At 49.0% G+C, this 23365-nt stretch overlaps 1 protein-coding gene across 2 annotated transcripts in view; it reads right to left on the bottom strand.

The window, feature by feature from the left end:
* The window catches only part of TMEM63B (transmembrane protein 63B), a 48373-nt gene extending 25014 nt beyond the window's left edge, over positions 1 to 23359 (bottom strand). The window contains exon 1 of one of the 2 annotated variants that reach the window (XM_057370612.1): positions 23221 to 23359. The gene's annotated coding sequence lies outside the window, so the exon portion shown is untranslated. The remainder of the gene's footprint in view (positions 1 to 23220) is intronic. The other variant, XM_057370603.1, reaches the window with a different exon arrangement.
* Between the last annotated feature and the right edge of the window lie 6 nt (positions 23360 to 23365).

The following is a 23365-nucleotide window of genomic DNA, read 5'->3' as shown; positions in this document are numbered from 1 at the left end:
GGTAACGTAATTTGCAGGCCAAGAGAAAAAGCATCAAGAACCAAATGTGCTACCAGTGCATTTCCAACAAGCCTGGGCAAAGCACTGACAAGCATACAACAGGGATCGGTCCTGTATCAGCAGAAAGCAGGAGGGCCTGCCAAAGCCCTACACCTCTTTGTTTCCTTTCCATCTCCTCCAGCCAACATCTAAAGCTCCCTGCACACTTCACCTCTATGAGCTAGCCAACTAAACAGTGGACCTCCAGAGATTTCATCTGCTAGGCTTGGCTTCTTCAAAGCAAAAACTAAGTGCACTCTTGCCCCAGGTCCACAGTCCTCCCAAATGGCTTTGCACCAGGCCTCAAATACCTGCCACCAAAGGGCATCGCACCATTCTTYAGTGTGTATCAGCTCCTGGTGTTGGCAGTTGTCGTCACTGTCACAGCAGCCTCAACCCCATGCTGCTCAGAGTGCCATTTTGTGGCAGCTTGCACACTGCTGGCTGTGTAYATCCCAATGCTCAGGAACCCCTAGTCCTCCTCCAAGCACAACTCGAAGCACTGCTGACCACACAAGTGACCCTGAGCTGGGACGGTGCCTGGAAGGGATGGTAGCAGTCTGTAACAGCAGGGAGCATTTGGATACCCGTGAGAYACCTAGGTTTGAGTTTCAGGAAGGTCAGGAACCCACATTGCCTGACCCACACTGCTGTCTTCTTGCTTCAATTTTTCACATCCCTTTGGACTGGGTGCTCCTGGCAAGAGGTTTCTGTTCCTCCCTGGCCATCAGGGAAGGGCTGATAGTGTCCCCTTCCTGTCCAAAGAGGTTTGGTGTTAACAGTAACACCCCACAGTATCATGCTGCAGCTCCGCTGCCAAGGCAGTTTGACTGCCTCCAGATGGCTATGAGGAACCAACACAGCCATGGCACTGGCATTTCTGCACCATGAATTAGAGGTCCCCAGTCGCATTTTGTTTGCCTACTGACAAATACTATGGAGGCTTGATGCCACATGGACWCTCTCAATAGTGTCTCATGTGCCTTCCTCTAGTCCACAGGAAGAGTCCATCTCCTCCTTGGCCATCAAGAGGAAGCCCAATTTATCAAACAGTTCTCCACATCAATCAGCTYTCAGTTTGCATGGCAGAACAGTCAGCCTGATTTACAATAAAATTTGAATGGTYCATTAGTCACCAAATCAAAAACTTAAGTTCCAAATATATCTACCTGTCACTTTCCCTTCAAGCTCCTGGGCTGTAAATCTCAGAAAGATACCAAGTTTGTTTGCCAACTTGTGCTTTACAAAGGAATAATGCTTACTGCTTCCCATGTTTCCTGTAGGCATACGCTGATAGTGATCCAGTAAACACAATAAATCATTTGAGTAGCATGGCCGACAAAGTGCTGGACTTCCCACTGTATATTCTGCAGAGCAGTGGCCATATGGCAACCAAATCATATGGCTGGGAGCGAGTCCCAGATAACAGGGCTTTCTCATCTATCACCCAACACCCCAGCAGCAGCAATTTCACCAATTCCCAACAGACTTCCAGCAAAGTCAAGGACAGAGACTTCATGACCTCCCAATACCAATGATTCCAGTGATTTTCAGCTTCTGATTTATGGATTCCAGTAGCACAATGGCTGTTCTTCAGGAGTTACCTTCTTGATAATAGACATGCAGGAGATAACCATCACTTACACCACCTGCCTATGGCCTGCACTTTCCTTACAACCTATCTGTGAGYCTGCCCCAGGCTAGCTCTCCCATACTTAATTTTTTAAGTGAGAGTGACTATTAATACAGGATCTTCACTGCACAAATACCACTTTGGCTTTCAAGCACTGTTAAGGAGAACTGTTCAGGTGCAAGACATCTGGCTTGGCTGAAACTCAAATCAATCTCCCTGGTGACCTCGTATTTACTCTGAATTTTTCCACACATCCCCCACTTCYCAAATGACTAAATGCCATCCTGTCCCTTTTGCACAGGGACATGTTTTTAGCAGGAGCTCTTCACCCCTTGCAGTTCTCATCCCTTTTCTGTTTATCAGTAACCTCACCTCATCTTAAAGYTCCTGATCTTAATCCCCTTGTGTATAGGGGAGTACTGACATACTTGTCTTTCCTCAAGCCTCATATCTGTTTCCTGCCAGTAACAGACTGGGTATTTTCATCTACATCCAACTTTTCTTCTCGAGTGCAATGTGTGTGTGTCTCTCGTAAAACTGGGTTTTTAGCTAGTCTCTCAAGGTCACATTGACTGTTTCCTCCTCCTCACTTCTGCATGACAGAGATCTTTACCTCCTTGCAGCACAGTATTCAAAGACAGAGGAAYTTTTTCACTGGGCATTACTACAATCACTTGCCTATGAGGTATGATCAGCACTGCCCACCAAGGAAACTCCTTGGCGATGCCGCTCCAAGTAGTGGCAGGGAGTATCTCTCTGAGCAGTCCAAGCCACCTTCTCTCAGGGCTTCGCAGAAYGCCCTACTGCATCAGTCCTTAAAACATCCTATTCCTTACTCTGCAGCTGAAAGCTGCTCGAGCAGCCCACGGTTACTGAGGGTTAACTTCTCTCTTGCCTGGTCCTCCAGCCCTAAGCACTCACACCACTAAGACCACCAAACTCTCTACGCACAGGATTGAGGCATTACATCTCCTGGATGGCACTTCAAAAAAGCTTCATTCCTCTTTCTATTGGATTTGCATGGTCAAGCTTTGGTAGTGAAGAGGGGGCGGCGGGGCTACAGGAGTGGCTTTTGTGAGAAGTTGCCAGAAGCTTCCTCCATGTCTGGCAGAGCCAATCCCTGGCAGCTCCAAAGAYTGATGTGCTGCTGGTCAAGGCCAGTTAGMAATGGGGGTAACTCCTCTGTGATAGCATATGTAAGAAGAAAGAAAGAAAGAAAAGAACCAGTTATTGCACAGTTGTAATTGTAGCCAGAGAAAAGCCGAATGATGACATGTGAGAGGAACAAGCATGCAGACACCAAGACCAGTGGAGAAGGAGGAAGAGGAGATGCTCCAGGCACCAGAGCTGGGATTCCTTGGTAGCCCATGGCGAAGACCATGGTAAAGCAATTGTGCCCCAGGAGTCCATGAAGGACCATGGGGATGCAGAGATGCCCCTCCAGCCTGTGAAGGAGACCCATGGCAGAGCAGGTGGACACCTGAGAGGAGACTGTAAACCTGTGGGAGGCCTGTGGAGAGAGGAACCACTTTGGAGCAGCCTGTCTATGAAGGACTGCATCCTGTGGAAGAGTGACCTGTGCCGCAGCAGTTTGAGGGGTGCTATTGCCCATGCAATGGACTCACATGGCAGCAGTTTGCAGAGAGCTGTTGCTCGTGAGATGGACTCATGTTGGAAAAGTTCATGCAGAACTGTCTCCCATGGGAGGAACCCCATAGTGGAGCAGGGGAACAACTCCTCTCCCTGAGCAGCAAGAAAAACAACAGATGATGAACTGACCATAAACCCTCATTCCACGTCTCCCTGCACTACTGGGCTAGRAGGTAGAGTTGTGGGAAAGGTGTTTTAAAGGTTTGATTTTACTTCTCATTATCCTGTTGTGATTTTGCTAGCAAGAAAATCAAGTAATATCTCTATTTTGRGCCTGTTTTGCCTGGGGTTGTATTTGGTGAGTGATCTCTCCTAGTCCTCATCCCAACTCAGGAACCCTTTGTTATATTCTCTCTTGCCTGTTCAGGTGTGGAGGGGAATGAGAGAGCAGTTTTGGTGGGTGCCTGGCATCCAGCCAGCATCAACCCACTACACCCTTCTTGAGCAGCTGCTCCACAGAGAGTTGTGAAAATTGAAACTCCACATCAAATCAAGAATGGTAAAAGGGGTGCACATGCTTAAAGCAGCATCCCTGTAAATGGTGCTTAGTGGCACATGGAAAAACCCTCCTTCAAATCAGGTGAGGAAGCTGGGCACTAGCAGGGAAGGGCCCACCAGCCTGGCTCTTACTCAGCAGCAAACACATAGAATGCAAACCAGGAAGCCTAGAGGGAACCCCCTTTCCTCGTGGGCACCGAGGGACAAGCTGCCAGGGTGCTGCAAGACCTCCAGCAGGAGCAGCCTCAGTGTTGCTCCTAAAACAGGAACATCTACTTTAAATCCTGGCTCCTGCACCCTTCCTGTAACAGATAAAGGCTGATTTTTTTCCAAGGTCCTTAAGCAGATTGCAGCTTCAAGTGTTTGCAATTTGCAGGCGGGGGATGTTTTCACCTTTTCACACCTTCCTTGAAGCATTCCTAAGGTAGCACTTGCCTTSCAGAGTTGGTCTACAAAGTACCCACCACACAGCCAAACACCAAAGGCAGGTAATGACAGCCCTGCGGCAAGCAAAATTGAGCTCCCTCTACTCCCTCTACTTCTTGCTGAGTTGTAAAGAGATTTGGCAGCAATAGCAGAAGGAGGAAAGTCTTCAATTGTTCCTCAACAACAGCAGATATCAGCAAAGGGCTCTCACAGCAGGAGTTCTGGATGCAGCCAGCAAGCCAGGAYAGCTATAGGAGACCATCTAGGAATTTGCTTTCTGCATCTGCTGGGGAAACCACAACAGTCAGAGCTCCAGTAACAGCAGCACAGCCTAATCCACAGCACAGCACCAGGGCACTACACGTGGGGATGACATGGCACCCAGTACAACCAAGTGCAGCAGGGCAACCTTGACCATAAACGTGTCCAAACTAGGACAGTTGTGGYTCTGGAAAAACCTTGAGGCCCTACTGCACACGGTTCCCCTCATGCACTTTGTTCCAGCAGCAACTGCATTCCAATAAGAGAGACAGATGTTATAGGAGACCAATTTGAGCTCCTGCTGGGCCCTGAATAAATAACAAAGGTCACAGCAGAGGYAGATGGACATTAAACAGAGCATTGAGACTGTCCTTGCTCCAAAGCCTGAGAGATCTGTTGGACCTCATTTAGCATATCAGGACCCAGAGATGTCCCAATTCCTCTTCTACATGATATTTGCTCTGATGTTGCCAGAGAGATCTAACCTGGAGAGAGGTGCCCAATAACCTTTACCTCCTGGGAAAAATGAGGGTTGAACACCTACCTCTTCCTTGAGTTTTCAGGGCAGCTCTGCCTGTTTTTGACTGCCGGGGCAGGGGTCTGCAGGCAGGAGTTACTGGCATGCACCAGGCTGTGGAGGCTGGGCTCTTAGCCAGCCACTAGCACTTGAGAGTTGCTGATTGGGCTCTTCTTTTCAATGGTTTTGCTCCACCCCATTGGGCTTGGCAAGAGAAGCTGGGCCTGGCTTGGGAACACAGGGAACAAAGCGCCAGTTGGGCGCTGGGCACTGCGATCCAGCAGAGACCAMGGAACACTGAAGTGGTACTTCAAGGTAAGCAGCCCGGCTCCCAGACGCACTGATAAAGGTGTGTGAGATAAAGTGGCTGCTTGGGCTTAGGAGAGGGCACTGAATTTTTGGTAAGATGCAGCAGTGCGAGCCTCATGTCATCCAGGCTCTATCTCAACGTTAGGGCAAACAAAGAAATAGTACTTTTAACTGTATGAAGCTGCTCTTAGTCACTGTTTGTCCACAAAGAACAGCTCCACAAGAGCAAATATCAAGCCTATGAGCGTCTGCTAAAGACAGCAGTTAGTAACCTGGGTTCCTCTTGCCCACAGCCCCWGCTCAAGCCAAGGTGCTTACATCTACTAAGACCACCAAAATGCTAACTTRATATTTAGGAAATGGCTTGGAGGTCACCTAAAAAMCCACTGTGTAACACACCAAACACTGCACTAAGGGCTGCTGGAGGTGAAGGCGGGAGTGGTCCTCCAGCCCAGACAGACCAGCATTACACAGAAGAACTAAAACCAGATACCTGATAGTCCCCTCAGGTATGTCAGCCAGGKGGACACAGCATCTCCTGGGCTCTGCTGCTCCACACTGAAAACAGATGTGAGCACCTGCCACAGGCTTGAGTTTGGAGAACACCCAGGAGCAGCTAAGCATCAAAGCCTGAAGCAGCTGTAAAGCAGCTTGCATACCTGAAGGCTGGTTTCCATGGAAAGCACTGCCCTAAAGMGTGCAACTCAGGGGTGAACAGCCTGATGGAAGCTGTAGCAGTAGCCTCCTGAGACACRCTCAGAAGAGCTGTGCTATTCCCATCCCAACACATCTGCTGCCCTGTTAAGCCCTTCCGCCTCAATCCTTATTCTGAGGATGTTTCCTGAGACCACMTATCCCTCTTTAAGGCCCGCCATTCTCTGTGCTTCCAGATGACTTCTAATGTCAAAAGAAAACAACGTGGTGCATCCAGATGCCCTAAACCTGAGGTGAAACTGATCTCTGTCCTCGTGTCTTCATCCTTGTGTGAAGCCTTGAAGTCTGATGGTCACCYCATACAAGCCTAACCCTCTGCTGGACACAGTTACCAGCACACAGCACAGTACTGACAGGTTGCACTACAGCACACCATAGGYTTCCACCAAGAAATCACATTCCTGGCTGTTCACCTTCAATGAAGGGGCATCTGACTGCAAGGACTGATGTAAAGTGAAGCATCACAGAGGCAGGCAAGAGGGGCACTACACCCAAAGTGTACTCCAGTGGACTCCAAAGAATCAAGGTACTAAGAAACAACAAAACCGTTCTTTGCTGGTTCACATGAGTGAACATGCTGCTCCATATCTCATTTCTGGATCAGGACAACACACTACATGTATTGCATGAAAAGAAACCATCCAAAGCAGTGGGGGAGGCATTTTCTTTATAGGTGCGAAATTTGCCTGGCCTTCCCAAACACATCACAGGAGCAACAGAAAAAACCCCGATTAACAGATGAAGGCACTCTGAGATAAATTACAAATTAATAATGAAGATGAGATTACCGCTTAGTGTTTCTCCTAATGCAAATCTTTGGCAACCGTACAGGATAATGCTTGTTAAGGTATTTCTCCAAGGATCTTCATGAAAAAAAAATAACCCCTGCTCAGGAAAAGTCCCAAGTACATACTTATCTTGAAACACTTTCACTGAGGTCATTATAAGTATATGGCTAAATTAAAGTGTTTACCCAAAAAGGGACACACTTGAGCACTGTGCTCTGCTTCAAGCACCAGATGTTTTCCAAGACCATTCTCTGAACTCTGGGTATGCACAGCATTTATCAACCCAGCCAGTTGAGTGCCTCAGGGTAGGGGCAGCAAAGACCAAAAAGCTTAATTAGATTTTTTTTTTTAATGATGAGAAATAGATTCCTGCAGTACATTTCACAGCAACTGGCTAAGTAAATGATCCTAAACCAGAAAGATTTCTTCTCTTCCTGTGGAAATGGTTTTGGCAGGYTTGAAAGGCATGCCATTCTTCCTAATTCTGCTTCCAAATTTCACTACTTCTGCTTCTCACTGCTCCTTAAAAAATAACACTCTCCCTTCTCAGCAAGGGGATTGAAGATCCCTTGTCAGAAGACAACTCTTACCCGCCTCCACCTTCCTCAAGCTAAAGTCTGTATACCTGTCATTTTTCCAAGCACACCTTTTCAGTCTGTTTCCACAGCTGATGTCTCTCTGTGTGGTCAGCATTTTTCTAAATATATCATGCCTGAACAGCCCAAGCACAGATATAGGTTGAGCCAGACGGAGAATGGTGCTGCAGCCTCCTTGCTCTGCAGCACAACTCCTTTGCATTCTGAGCCTGAGAGGCCAAGGGGTTGTCTTTCAGTCACACTGTGGCCAAATATATATCTATATCGCAGTACTCTGTCATCCTACCTTGTCCTCTCACTTCCCATTTCCTTCCGGCACAGCTGCCTCCCATGGTGATCAAGCTGTCCACAGAGGGAGAGGAATATGAGGCTTGTTTTGTTTGGGTTTAAAAAAAATAATTTWAAAAAAGCAGTATTTTGGTGTCAACTGTTACACGGTGAACTTCAGTTTTCTCATTTATATCAACAAATATTAAAACATCCTAGTTCTGTTTTTACAGAGCCATGGCTTTACAAAGCCATGTTTTTACACTGTGGGAAACACCCGAACCTTGTTACCAGACTTACCGTGGATCGTCAGATCAGGGCTTGCCTGGCTCTTGGCAAACACAAACACACAATCAACACAACCTTTGCTGTCACAAACACACAATCAACACAACYTTTGCTGTCACCACTGATATTACAGGATATTTTGGAAAGGTCTCCTGCACCAAACACTCAAGTTCCCTCAGAGTTACTCCACGCAGCTGTATAATCTGGCATCTCCTACATTCTCACTGGGGCAGGCAACCTACAAATACCAAGAGCAGAGACAAATTCCATTAATGCATGGGGGAGGAGAAGCTTCCTAACATTTGGTTTTCAGATTATGGCACGGAAAGACGTGCTACATACTATAGATGAGGCAGGAGCCTCTTACACTACATTTTGCTTTTTATCAATGGATAAACTGTAGCCACAKTGCCTCATTTCGCATGCCAGTCAGGCTGTTTTGCCATGTCTCTTGCCTGAGCCTTCTAACACACCCCAATCAGCTCTGAGGAGCAAGCGCAGGAAAGCGCTAGGCAGCATTAGGTTTACACGGCTTAAAACACAACCTGGACAATCCAGATTAAGGCCAGACAACATTGCTTAGCTGAGCAGAAGACAAAGCAAAGCCTCCAGCCCCCACACCAGAGAGCTTTCAGATTCAGTATGCACTTTGCAATTCACCACCACCACCCTCCGCAGAGCTCCCAGGGAAGCCTGCTTCTTCGTCCCCCGTCACCCTCACATTTAATACAGGGGAAGGCTGCAAAGTCAGCTGTCCCCTGTCTAAGATCACCCAGGCATGCCAATTCACAGCTCCTTCCTGAATCACAGCCTCCTGCAGTGGGTACACTGTATCTCCTCCCTACACTCTTGGGGCTGGGAACATATATTCCAGGACAGCCCTCAGAGGGGATGGTGCTCAGCTGCCCCAGAGCAAACCTGACAGCCGCACTTAGTCCTCCAGGGCCTGAAATGGGAAAGCACAGGGATGCAGGAGAGCAGCACCTCCTCCAGCCTCCCCTCCTGGGTGGCCAGCCCGGCTGCTGCTGCTGCTGCTGCCCTGCCCACCTATTTATGCCCAAGGCTTGCCACAGTAATCCTACCACAGCTCTGTAAGTGAGACAGGARGCTGGAATTTCACAGCTGGCACCCTGCCCGCTGCTTATGCCACTTGACTGACATCCCGGTCAAAGTCTTCAAGAATCCCCACATACAGAAATCGGGTCTCCACTGAGGCTATGGTGCCAACCACCAGGCATAGTGGCTGGGTGGTCTGCCAGGTGTGGGAGCAGGGACAGATCCTGTCAGAGTCAATGCTGGGAGCTCTGGGATCAACTCTGCCCSATGCAGCTCTGCTGGGTTCCAACTCATGCACTCAAACTGGGTATGTGTGGGGGACTCATTCGCTGCAGCTCATCAGAAATCCCGGCAGTGTTTTAGGATCAATGTTCTATCCATGTAAGACAGGGATATGCATGCGTGACTCCTCAGCAAGCAAGGAGAGATCCCTTGCTTGGCACCTTCTACCTGGCAATCCAGTGGGCACTGCAAAGGATCCCAGGGCAGTTACCTGCTCATCTTAAGAGTCACACATGCCAGCTATACACCTTCACCTGAGTCAGGGACCATCGCAACAGGAGGAAGCTGACAGCTACCAAGTCCCAAATTATACTACACTGCTGCCAGCCWGCAGTACTTTAGTCCCTCCATGAAATACTTGCAGACACTCACAGCTAACCCAGCCCAGCATAGCCACACATCTCACTCCTTCCTCCTGAATCCTACCTACTTTCAAGTCTCCTCTCCAATACTAATACACACGTCATAGATTCACAGAATCATTAATGTTGAGAAAGATCTCTAAGAGCATGAAGTCCAACTGTTACCCCATACTGCTGCATTCACCCTTAAACCATGTACCCAGGTRCCACATCCATGTTTTTTGMATACTTCCAAGGGATGAGGATTCCACCATATCTCTGGACATCTTGCTCCGATGCCTGACCACTCTTTCAGTGAAGAAATTTTTCCTAATATCTAACCTAAACTTCCTCTGGGACAACATGAAGACATCCCCAAGTCCTATCACTTGTTACCTGGCAGAAGAGATCMCCACGTGGCCACAGCCTCCTTTCAGGTAGGTTCATGTGACCCCCTCTTAGCCTCCTTTACCCCAGGTTAAATACCSCCAGCTCCCTCAGCCACTCTTCATTACATTTGCTCTCTAGATCTTTCACCTGTTCCATTGCCCATCTCTGGACATGATCCTGCAGCTCAACATCCTTGTAGTGAGAAGCCCAGCAGGGCTGGTAGGCTCTGGACAGCTTCCCAGAGCCAGGTAAATAAAGCTGGAGCTCAGGAAACATCCTCTTAGCCAGAACCACAGCTGCCCCTTGATAAGGGGTCCCCAATACCCCTGCATGCCTGAGCTGAACTCACAGCTTCCAGGCACAGGTCCCACTAAGCCTGTGCTCACCAGAGAATACTGCTCTCAAAATAGCATCAGTTGCCTATTTATAACATGATGTTTACTAACACCAAACACACTCTTGTTGGATGTGAAGGACGAGATGAGTCAAGGAAGCATGAGCAAGGGAACTTTCTTCTGTCATGTGAAGATGAGGGGATTGTGGGAGGTTTACTTAGGGATGGGTGCTGCAGCACTGGCTGAYCACCTGCAGCTCTCTCACCAATGCAAGGTCACTCAAGGGCACATGAGTTTTGTTTTTTTCACATCAGACCCTTAAGCTCTGGTAACATTTTCCTGTGAAAGTGTGAGATCAGATCTAGCACAAAGGAGTGTGCCAGCATCCCCCTGCAACCTGCTCCAGACTCGGGAAGCACCAAGTGCCAGCAGGTGTTGAAGCACCAATTTAACATGAAGTCTCTGAAAACATCCTGACAGCTCCTGGAACCCTCTTCCAGCAGCTCARTAAAGCACTGCTGGTTGCTACAGGGCTTTGATAGGGCCTCTTTGGACACTGCCCATCTCCAGGGGAACCACAACCCTTCCAGCCAGTGGTCCTCCAGCAGGTARGTGGGGAAGCTGCCCCCACTGCTCACCCTTGCCCAGCCTCTGCTCTGGAGGGTCACACTCATTCCATCTGCTCAGTGCCCCAAGGAAGRTTTGCAAGGACCTCTGACTGCCTAGGCACTAGTGACACCAGCCTTCAGCTGTGGGCAGAGATGAGCAYTACAGAGTTTGCTATGTGTCTCCAACAGGGGAAGGGGAAGGGATTACAACCCCAACTCACCAAGGCACCATCTTGCACTTGGTGCAAAAATACTGTCCAAGAATATGCTCCTGAGCTGACGGCAATAAATGAGATCCTCCAAAATTCAAGAAGCCCAAGGAGGCATTCTCTTATGTCAAGCTGTATCCCCTCCTSGGTGGCTGGAAACAGACCCCACGTGATGTTATCGAACTGCACACCCATATGGTGGCAGATGAGAGTCTTCAAGCACCTCCAGGCAAAACAACTGGTGCCAGGCCCTGGCTCCTTCTAGAGCTCCACCATATTTTCCACTTTTCCATCCTGGCTGCATCTAGCCATCTCCTGACACCAGGCTAATTTTCAGAGCCTTACATTTTCCTCTCCATCTTTGAGAAAGCTCAAACAGCAAACAACTTTACACCCTATCAAGCTAATAATGGACCTCCTGGCTCCATTCCCCGGGTTTGTCTCCTATGCCATTGCACTTACCAGCCCCAAATGGGCTGACTAGAATGCCCATTTACATTAAGAGGCTGGATCAATTTCTGAATTCTTAAACTTTCCTAACAGGCAAGGGAGGGTTGGTGTCAGGGGCTTTACCAGAAAGTCTCAGCTAAATTCTGGTGCATGTTCAGCCAAGGTTTGGAGTCTGGAGGCAAGACTGGAGCATGGGATTTGTCACACACAYGGTCCAATCCACACACTGCTGGTCAACTACACAACAAGTTTTGGCTATAAGCCATCCACTCAGTGCACCATCCTTTCAACATGGCTGAACAGGTGCATGCTTCTGCACCCCATGCACTGCTAGAGGTGAAGGCATCAGCAACTCTGCCCATGCCTAGGATGATCCTTTGCTCCCTTCATCTCATGGTTCACCCTAGTACCTGCCGCTGGGTCCCCACTCTCTGACAGCTTCCCACATGCCCATGTGGCAGCTCCTGGCCATCCCCACCCATGCCCACCCACTCCTCCCAGCTCTGATTCACCCGCCCCCAGCACTGACTCATTTCCCACTGCTCATGACCATGCACACAGCCTGCCTCTGGCATTCCCACCACACTGAGACACAGGGTGAGGTGTCAACACGGCTTTAGAAAGCAGCAGTGAAGCTGTATGTATCCACAGCACAGGAAAACCTGGCTGTGCTCTGCATCCCACCCTRAACAGCTGCATGACTGCAGGCATGCTGCAGGTACGTCCTGTGCCCGATTTCTGTTCATCGGAATCACATACAACTCCTCTTAGGGAGATAACACAGCTGATTTCCAGGCACCGGGAAGACACTCCTCTTTCCAGATGAGATATACCAGCAGCACTCAAGTATTTGTTGCTGCCTGCACCCTCACCTACAGCAGCTGAAATCCCTGTTGAGTTACTAGGAGCGAAGGGTATGGCTGGAGCAACAGACCTCTGCTCCCATCATTCAGGTCCAGGAAAGCAGCAGGGGGTTGTCACTGCCTTGCTGTCCTTTCTGCTATGGCTTATKAATTTACCCCTCTCCTGGATGAACRTGTGTCTTTCAACTAGCCACAGGATTAAAACCAACGATGTTTTTGTGTGGTTTCCCAGCTGACTGGCAGGGTAACTGCAAGAGCAAAAGCTTCACACTGCCCCCGCCAGCGCCAAACAGCCAGGGAGATGCCCAGCTGGGTAGCAGCACACTTTACAAAGTCTTGCCACTGCTAGTTTAATTTTCCATCCAAGGTCAGTGATTAGGCTCCTCAGGACCAGGTATGCTCCCTGCCCTCCAGAGAGGGTGTAGTGGCACCAAGCAGCAAGTTGAACAGAAAAAATGAGAAAGAAGGACTAAACATTCCTCATCCACCTCTACTCTGAGTCATGGGAATCCCTGCCAGCCCTGCCATACACTTCCCTCTCTGCAGGCAGCAGGTACTTTTGGGAACCAGCAAGGAGCAGCGAGGCTGCTCTGCTCAGTGTCCCCAGCTGCTGCTCCCCTTCAYGGGCTCTTCATTCTGTGCCTCATGCAGCTATAACATGTCTCCTCCCGCTATCTGCCATTTGTCTCCACTATTACATTTTCTCCTTTAGTTTCTTCCTACCTGGAGAGGTAGGGTTCAAGTTCACGTTAGGGCAAGGCCAGTCCCCAGCCTTGTGAGGTTATCTCAACAGGGACAGCACATATGCCTGACTTTTCTTTTCCTCTGGCCTTTTCCTCCTTTTTTTTTTTTTTTTTTTTTTCCAAATCTTTTCCAGATTAGGAGAGTGGAAATCACATCTTTACTATTCCCTCTGGTATTTGCTTTGGTGCCACAGTGCTGGGGAAGGAGCAGGAGGCTCCTCCGCCAGCATGGCAGACAGCAATGTGCACCAGCAGGTCTTCCTCCTAGACCTTCTTTTGCCTATTCACTTACCAAGCAACGGAATAGCTGTTCATGTCCCGCCATCCCTAACACACATACTTTAAGAAGTAGGGACAGATAAAAACAAACAACCCAAGAAACAAAGAATTAACAAAAATCCCAACATCAAGCCACCCCTCTCCAGCCACATTCGGGTCTCAAACCCTTCTTGATTCTGAAATTCATATGGCACAAGACTACTGCAGGCAAAAAGGRTATGAAAATGTACACCTGTCTAAGTAGGAAGTCAGAGCAGGAATAACAAGGCAGCCAAGTCCTGGTGTGGGGATAGTATGAGAACTCTTCTTGGAGCCTCCAGGGCCAGCTCAGAAAGGAGGAGTTGGTAGGAAAAATGGGCTTCACAATCAGAAATATGCACTGCAATTCAAAGGATGCTCTTGAAATGCTGAGATGGGTTGCGAGGCCATTAGAGAATGATYAGGATGACTGACAGGATGGAAACAACCAATGGGAAGAGAGAGGAACAAAGGGAAGAGCAGGTGGGCATCTTTGTCCCAGGCCAGAAAGGCTCACCATCCTGCAGCAGCTTTTCAGGATTAGGCCTGGAGTTTCCAGCCCACACACCTATTTGGCCACAACATGCAGCTCTACCTGCACCACTGCTTGGAAGGGTTGGAGTCTACCTTCACTGAATGGGTTTAAAAATTCCTTTTCTYGCTCCAAGAAATGCAGTGCAAACATCACAAGACAGAATGTATGTACTGCTGTTCAAACAGCAAAGCCACCTCTTCCCACACAGTCCAAAACCTGTTTTGTTCCCTATTTACCAGACACGCACCTCCAGTACTGCTTTCCTACCCAGACATCAGTTAGTCCCATGTATTCTGAAAACAGGCTCAACAAAAGTGCACACCTATTTCTACTTTGATTGCCCCATCTCTTCCCTAGATTTCCAAGCTCCATCTGATCTTTCACACCCAGCCACCCCCGGAGACAGCTGCAAGCACAGCTGCGTCAGACACAGAGGCAAAGAACCAAGAATCAACAKGTCTCCACAGGCATAAGTCTGCTGATGGAGGAGGTGCAGTTATACTGGCAAAACTGCTTCTCCATGTTCTAAGGTGGTGGAATAAAACCAGATTTTAGAAGCAGGAACATTTTTTGCTAAAATAATGTATGAGCAGAGCAACCAAATCAGGCTGTCCTACACATCATGCTGGCCAGAAGCTGCAGGTGTTTTGAAGGAGACACCTAAGGCACTCCAGAGATAYGGCCCAGATCTTGCTCAAATACTGCCATCATACCATGGTTTTAAGCCTTTGATTTGCAAACGTGTGTCACTCACTCCATACCCACCAGAGGAAAGCTGAGCTATGGATCCTACTCCACATGACTCTCCTGGAGCAACTCTGGCTGTTCTACCATGTAGCACTCAACTGCCCAGATGAAAACACAAAGGCTTACTGACACTATTCCCTACACTATTCCCTAAGTACTGCTCTCATCAAATGGAACAAGCTTTAAACAAAATAGAGAAGTGAAATGCTGGGGGATTTTCCACCTTCTTGCTTAAAGCACATCAAAGTATTTGCTTTCCCCTGACTCAAAACCATAGTCAGGAGCTATCTACTAGCTTTGAAATTCCCCTCCTACCCCAGGCGGTAATAAAACACGAAGACACAGAGCATGAGATTCCAGGAGCACTATGCAGCAGRGATTTACAAGGAATACATCCTGTCAGGCACACTGGATCATTTTTATTTTTAACASCATTACAGCGTTAGTGGGTGAAAGGGAAATCATGGATGTAGCAAGATTTTAGTGAGCCATCTGCTGCGGTATTTCACCCAGTCTCCCTTTTGAGATTTACTCACTGGACCAAGGAAGAAACATCACCTCATGGACTGAAAACAGGCATAATGACCCTAAATAAACCAGAAGCTCAAAGTGACAGAACACCGCATTACAGGCTGGCAGGAACCAGAGGAAAGGGGGATCTTTGGTTTCATTCATCATTTTCATGAGCTAGGGTGCTGAGTTTGGTGTGGTGTTAGCTGTTGGCTGCTCCCAGGTACCTGTTTGGCAAAGTAGYTGGGCACCACAGGAGAAGGGATGTTATAAATCACTCAGAGGCAGATGACAGGCGGGGGCAAGGAGAGGCAGGGAACAATTTCAGAGGCACATACACAGACAATGGGCGTAGGTTGGCCAGGGCATCACYCTACATAAGCTGGGGCCAGGTGAGTGCTTTGTTTTACTGGAGCTGTCTCTTCACGTGGTAGATGAGTCTCAACAAAAGGCCTTAAACAGATACTAAGGAGCAACAAGCAAGGAGAACAAGAAACCCAGAGAACAGAGGCGCACTGAAAAAGTAACAGCCAAAGACCTCCACRTGTACATGAGGAGAAGGCAGAGCTGGCTGCATGGCTCTGAAGCTGACCACAGCCCCAGCATCTCACCACAGGTTTTTTTTGCCACTCTTCATAGCCTGGCATTTCCACTCTACCAAGCTAATGATACACAGTCCTAAGGTATGTTATGCTTAGGCAGRATAATCAAGTATCACATTCATCTTTTCCTTGATTAGATAAGCAGATTGACCTCCTTATGTTTCTCACCACAAAGCTATCTCTTCAGGCCTCAGACTAAACTGTAACTTTTCTGCTTTCTGTTAAGTTTTTCAGCAGCACCAATAGTGAGCTAAGCACCAACACTGGATTTAGTGTATTTTAGTATCAGTCTCCCCAGCATCATCCACAGCAGTAGATTCTCATTCTTAGGGCTACTCACTGTTGCCTTTCCAGCTGTAAATTGTTTCATACCACTGCCAGGCTTGAAGGAGCCTTAACAAGTCATCTGTCAAGATCCTTGAGGCACAACCAGTTGCAAGTCATCCATATCTACAGACTTTTAGCTAATTTATCCCAAAACGAACATATACACCCCAACCACCCGAAAAAAGCCCTCCAAGATAGCCTCCATTTCTGCTTCACCATCCCAACTGTTATTACAGAAAACCATGAAGTCTGAACTTCCTCACTACAGGTAAAGTGACTTCCTGCCCTATCTTCATCACTACAGTCTTCTAAAACAGTACGCTGCTGTACGTTCTTAAAGACCGTGAAGTTCCYTCTTCCACCTTTTCTTCCTCAGCCCTACTTCTCACCCTTCCTCCCACACGGTATTTCTAAAAACCTTAATATTCTGTCACTTTGCTGGATAGCCTCTTGTTTGCGCACATTCTCCTCAAAGAGCTGCACCTACATCTGAGCCTGGCCCTTCAGCAACACCTCATCTGTTTTGAGGAGAGCACTAATTGCTTCCTGCACTTTAGAGGTGTTACTCCTCACACAGCCTGGCACAAGGCTTTGGAGAGAACACTAATTGCTTCCTGCACCTTAGAAATGCCATTCCTCACACGGCCTGGCACAAGGCTTTCCACTTGTTCTTTTGCTCCCCAGAAGAGCGCTATCTCATCCTACCCCCAACCTCTGGCACTACAAACATCCTCCCCAGCCTGCCTAGCTAGGGTCTCCTTATTAGATAGAAACCCTTCTGAATACAGCTTTGTTATTAGTTGAGAGTCCACATGGGGCATGCTTCCTATCTCCTACCCCTTTCTCTTTGAATTACAGGGCTTACCGTTCATCACTGACACAAACCAACTTAAGTCAAGATATATTACATCCATCACCCATGCTCAGGCACGAGGCATGCTAGCAGGCAGGGGCATTGACCAACTTGACAACTACACTCCAGACAAATGGATGCTGGTGATTTTTAATTGGCATATTCTCCCACCTTCCTAACAGAATAGACACTAACTTTTATTCTAGATTATTTAGACATGCTGGATGTAGTCCCATTTTTTGCCCCTGTATTTCAAGGGATCAAACCTCAGAATGTCCCTTCACCAGATGTTTTCTCTGGGGGCTGCTCACCATGCAAAAGTTGCCTTAGTCTGTAAGCACTTCCAGAGAAGTTTCATAAGCCTTTGCCCATATGACCACATCTACTTTACCAACATAGTCTTGTCACCTGCTCTGATTAGTGCTTGGATCTGCTCTTCAAAATTAAATTGTCACCCCTGACCTTCTTTACAAGGTGAAGATAGMGTTCTTACTGTCACATTTTATTTGTTCCTCTTTTCCATGCCTGCAGGAGCTAAGTCCTTCTTGTATCCAATAGTGCAGCAGCTCCTTCTGCCCTAGTTGGGAGTTCAGACCAAGTTTCACATCCACCGCAAACCCATTTCCTTCCTCCCAGATTTATAACTTTGTGAGTAATGCCAACTCAAGCTGCCTTTTCTGTGTTGAGTAATAGCGAGCCCTTGAGCAATGACTGCAGCTCAGCGGACACACAGAAACAATTCATTTCCAGGTGTACGCCTCAAGCAAAGACTTAGAGCCCAGCAAAACCAAACCATCCACCTGTGTAGGCAGTCATCATGGAGAAGATGTCAGCTTTACCAGCRTCACCTGAGAGCCTCCAGAGCTCAACAGCTTCACATAAAGGGCGTGTAGACCATACGCACAAGGAGATGAAGGATGAATCCCCTTTAAGATCTTCTTTGGTACCCAAAGGCCCTGAATTTTTGTCTCAAGAGCACACGTATCCTGAGGCCATCTTCAGAGACCCTCCTTAGTCTGTGTCATTACCAGGTGCTCTCTGCCCTCCAGCAGAAAACATCAGATGTGATAATTATTTCTAGCAGAAGACAAGGCCTATTGCCATCTGAGTTTCTTCTAAGACCAAGATCATGCCAAGATTGTCTTTGACTTTCAAGGGACCTGAAATAAAGTCTACTAAAGGCCACTGTTTAATTGGCAAAAGCAGGGCCAGGCCAGTACACAACTCTCCTACCAAATGCATCTTGTCCAAACTCGCAGTTGTAAGAAGTGCACTCTACCTGTGTCAGCAATACATGAGGAGATGGATGATTTAAGGGAGCTCATCAGAACAGTTCTTTCATGCAGGTCAACAGGAGAAAGCACAACACTACCCCACAGGAAACACCACATGGAGACAGAATCAGAGGTCACATCACTGGTGGCAGCTAGCTGTCTGCAGAGTGATGCTCTGCACTGAGCTGGGAAGAGAGACCTCCACAGAAACCTTGGGAAGAGGATATCAAAGTAAGCAACTGCTCTACACCAAAAATTACAGGGTTGCAGAGGGGATGAGCACACCCAAAGAAGGGATATGAGTAGCTCTGGGGGCTCACAGTCCTTCCAAGGAGTGAGAGGGAACAGACACACCAGAAAGGTCTGCAGCAGCCACTCCTCCAGACAGAGAATGGCAGCAAGGTTTTACAGCCTGCTGCTCAGAGGTAGCATGGCTGTGATGGTTCAGAAAAGAAACAGCAGAACACACTGAAAATAGGCAGCATGAATCCTGCCTGTGACTGCTTTCTCCTGTGCTGATGCAATGAGTCGCCTTTTTRATACAGTCCCTTAAGAAATCCAGCCTTTTTTCTAATGCAACAGCACAAACAGCCAACACAAATGGGACCTTGCTTTAAGCCAGACCTGTATTACCAACTGCTAATTCCTCTGGGGAAAAACTGCATGCATAAAAGGAGACCTCTCTCTCTTCCCAGCACAATAAYCATATGGGCAGAGGCTGCTGGCATCAACAGTTAGACCTAAGCACATCAAGAACAGGACACCTTGCTCAGATGTAGTGGGCTATGCTAGCAGGATCCCTATCTYGCTCGTATAAACTAATTAGCCACTCTACCAGTTTAGCCCGACAAGAGCACTGGGCTACTGGGAAAGTGTTTCCATTCCCCAACCTGGCTTTATGAAGTAAAGGAAAGGACATGAAAACTGAAGAGGGAGAATGCCAGGCAGGCAATATCAACATGCAAGAGCCATGGGGAGAACAGAAGCCTCTCCAGCATTGCTTAGCAATCGTGTGCAAGGAACRCATAGGAAGCATGCAAAGATAACCCTGTAAAGGGCAGTGAGCGCTGTGCAGARAAACACTGAGGACAGGGTTCTGCATCTCTCATAGCAAGCCAGCCTCAGGCTTTCTGCAGCTAATCTGTATTTGGAGCAGAGGGCAGACACCCAGCTCCATGCTGGAAGGACACGAAGTGAGAAGGAAGTGCCAACCCCAGGCCTGCAGGCTCAGAGAAAAGCCATTTTATACTGCAAGCCTTTGCTCTACAAGCTTGGCAGCAACTTCACAAATCTCACCCTCTCTGTGTTGCAGAATGAGTACATTCATGAGTAAATGCATTTTTTTTTTCATTCCTTGATTTTTATTTTTCTCCTTTTAACCAACTTTCTAAGCAATGSATCAGGCCTGGCCCCCAACTCACTACTCAATACTAGTATTCTGGACAAGCCAGAATGCTTCTGACACATTCTGCAGGCAGAGAGGAGCCTCCTGAGAAGGTCATGCTCAAGGCAGGTCCTGCACACATCAATCTGCCATATAGATAGGAAAGTGAGGAATTCTTCCCAGCAAGAGTCTGAGCTACACAGGGCACATGAGAGAGGCTGAGGACTGCAGTTCCAGGCAGCAGGCACTTCCACAATGAATGCAGAGCTACCTTCAGACAGGTCAGCTGCCCCATAGTGAAGTCCTCTGGGGCTAAAGCATCAGGACCAGTAACACACTGGCTAAGATCAAAGAGGCAGAGGAACGCAAGGACTCCCACCTCTCTCCCTTCCTGAAAACCTGCATTTCAGTTTCTAGCTCAGCCTGCAAGCAAGCCTGAAGCTCCTCACGTTCATTTCCAGAGCCAGGAGGAAGAATAGACAGCTGTGTTGAGACCAGACAGAGCCAAACCTTCCTCTGACTCATTCAGCATCTCACAGGCCATGACCCATTCAAGCTCTGCTGTTCCCTGTCCCCCCTCCTCAACAACTCCTGACAGCCATCAAGAAAGACCTGAGACCCTGCAGAGCCAGTTCAGACAGTAATAAATCTGGCCCTTTGCTTCGAGGCTCAAAGTAGGGCCTCTGTCTCCTTGTGTAAGAGGCAGCGTGGAGAACAGGCTGACACATTGGCCATTTGCTGCGGAAGCTGCTGGGTGGTGGGAGGACATCTGCAGGGCTCAACACCGTGGGCTACCCAGCAAGCCCTCAGTGGCAGGAAGAGGCAGGGAAGGAGCAGCCTGAGGGATTCTCACCAAGAATTCCCACCCTCTGGAAAGCAGCTGCTAGAGTAAAAAAGCCTTTATGGTTCTGTCATTCAAGGACACTGAGACAAACTCCATTTTCCAAACATTCCCATCATCTTGTCTCATCTGTGCACCACAAAAAGCCCCGGGGAAGATCCGGCCCCAGCCTCCAGCAAGCCGTATCATCCTTGCCCATCCCTACCCACGGTAGAACTCTCAGATGCTTTGATATGCAAATCAGCCACAGGATCCATAACCAGCACTGTCTGCAATTAACAGCTCACACCCAGTATCCTACACCCAGGGCCTCCTCCCTCACAAAGCACCACATRGCTGCGCAGGCTTCACAGATGACACAGATGACACAGGTCCCAGCTGTCCTTAGCGGGTGCTGCCGGCASTCCTTGGATCTTCGGCACACAGCCTCACCCTGGCCACCAGGATGGAGATTGGGCGCTTACAGAAAGAATGCAGGCTGAGGTTGCACCTTTGTGTGGATGAGACCACGGCAGAGGAACTGCCAGCAGGACTACCAGTAAGGACTACCAGTAACCAAAGGCTCACGGAAAGTGAGCAATTAAGCAACAGACAAAAAACAGGGCCTGGGCACTGTCAGCTCTCAGGCTTTTACTGCAAATCTCAGGCTACCTGGGATTTTCTGRAAGTTCTAGCTCCCAGAATGACGAGATTTCATGAAGACATTTTTCCACATAAACAATATAAAACCCCTCCAAGCAAGTTCCGAGCCCACTTTATCACTTCTAAGAAATACAACCAAGGATATTTTAAAAGCCCAGAGAAAAAAAAAAAATAAACTAAAAGCAAAGCACACTCAGGATTTTTTTCTTTTCTTAGCCCAACTCATGGTTTCAGAATAATTCAGGATAGTTGCATTGTGCTCCGGTCAAAGGGCAAGAAAACTAAGCAYTGCAAAGCCTCATGGCGATGCCTTCTTGACATGAAAACTGACACCCTCAGAAAATACAGTAGCTTCAGTTCCTTCCAAGGTTACCAAAGACAGGAACAGACAAAAATAGAGCAAACTTAGTGCAACAAAACATACTTATGAGTCAAACCAGAGCCTCTTCCCAACCCCCTCAAAGGCATCTTCTTTCATGTTTATTTTGCTCTTATGGTATCCAGGTGAAGACTGCAGAATGGACTTCTCTCCCCATAAAGACAGCGTATTCCTACTACTAAAAGCTTGAGATGAAAAAGGCCTTCCTCAGTAGATATCAGCTAATTGCAGTAATTAGAAGTAATGCTTTGCTATTTCTGGTTGAATCCTCCTGGAGTCAGTTATGAGCTGAGTGGCCAGCTTTGAGCTTTCTCAGAAGCATTAAGAAAATCAAAAGCTATTAGGGACTGTACAGTGCAATTGTTTGGAGGGGAAGGGTACTGGTCCCTGCCATGCACTTGCAAAGGCTCTGTCCCATACTCAGATAGGGCATCGGCAGCACCGCCCAAGAGACACCTGAGCTAGGCAACCCTTCAGTGGCTTTATGACCACTGATAATCGGCTGCACCCGCCCCATAGCGCATGGCTTTCCACGTGCCCCTACTCCAGAGGATGACACCATGGAGTATGACACTTTCCCAGTAACAGACAAATCCAGGGCAGAGGGGACTCTTCGAGGACTATGMCCAACTAAATCAGCCACCCAGTGCACACACTGATAGGCCTTTTGTTTCCAACTCCTACTATCGAGAGGAGCAAGGRAGGGAGGTGCCCAAAACCCCAAATTGCCAAAACACCTGCTCTACATCCAGCTGAGAGCTACCAGACCTTGGGAGATCACCGGGCTGACTGCAGCCACATTGCAGATTTTTGGCGTGATGCCTCCTCCAGCAGGTAGCTGCATACAGGGTGCACTCTACGGCARGAGAAAAAACCATGGTTTGCTGATGTGGAGGGGCTGGCGACCAAGACAAAAGCTACCTGGCCACGGACGTAAGGSATATCCGACATCCCTTTGTTAAGTATTCCAGGGGAGGAGAAGCAGGGCGATACCAGAAACCTTATCGCTACTCCCACCACCCTGGGAACATCCCTCCTGCCTCTCTGCTACTCTCCATCACAGCGGTGCCTGCAGGAGCGGCAGGGTGCGGGGGGGCGGGCAAGCAGCTCTCCGAGCCCGAGCACGCACAAAAGCGCAGACCGCAGGAGAGACAGGCGCGCCGTGGGCAGGGGTCCTGCGACCCGCGAGGTGCACGAACCACGTTACCCAACAAAACTCAAGGCAAGGAACAGCTAAGGACGGACGTCCGGGGGACAAAAAGAAGCCTCGGGCGGACTTGGGGCGGCGGGGGCCCCAGGCCGCCCTACGGGCGCCGCGCCGGGCGCGCCCCCCGCCCCGCTCCGCCCCAAGATGGCAGCGGCGCCTCCATCCCCGGCCGCCCCCACCGCGGGCTGGGCGCAAGGGCCGCGCGCCCGGCCCGGCGCGGCCTCATCACGCCCGAGCCGCCACCGCCAAGCCCCGCCATCCCCAGCAGCAAGAACCCTCCTGGCCTAGAGAAGCCACGGCCGCCGTGTCCCGCAGCCCCGCAGCCCCGCCGTGCCGTGTCGCAGCTCCCGCCCGCTTACCGGCGGCTCCTTACCCCGTGTCAAGCGCGGACGGGCTCCCCCCGGGCCGGGCGCTGCGGTACCGCGCTGCGCTCCGCCGCCCTCGGCAGCGAGCGCCGACCGCTAGGCTGGGCTGGGCTCGGCTGAATTCGGCTCGGTTCGGCTG

This window comes from Malurus melanocephalus, unplaced genomic scaffold, assembly GCF_030028575.1.
Source record: "Malurus melanocephalus ecotype Western Australia unplaced genomic scaffold, MMel_1.1 scaffold_5, whole genome shotgun sequence".
NCBI lineage: Eukaryota > Metazoa > Chordata > Aves > Passeriformes > Maluridae > Malurus > Malurus melanocephalus.
The sequence above is the reverse complement of the archived record's forward strand: the minus strand, read 5'-3'. Positions and strand labels throughout refer to the sequence as shown.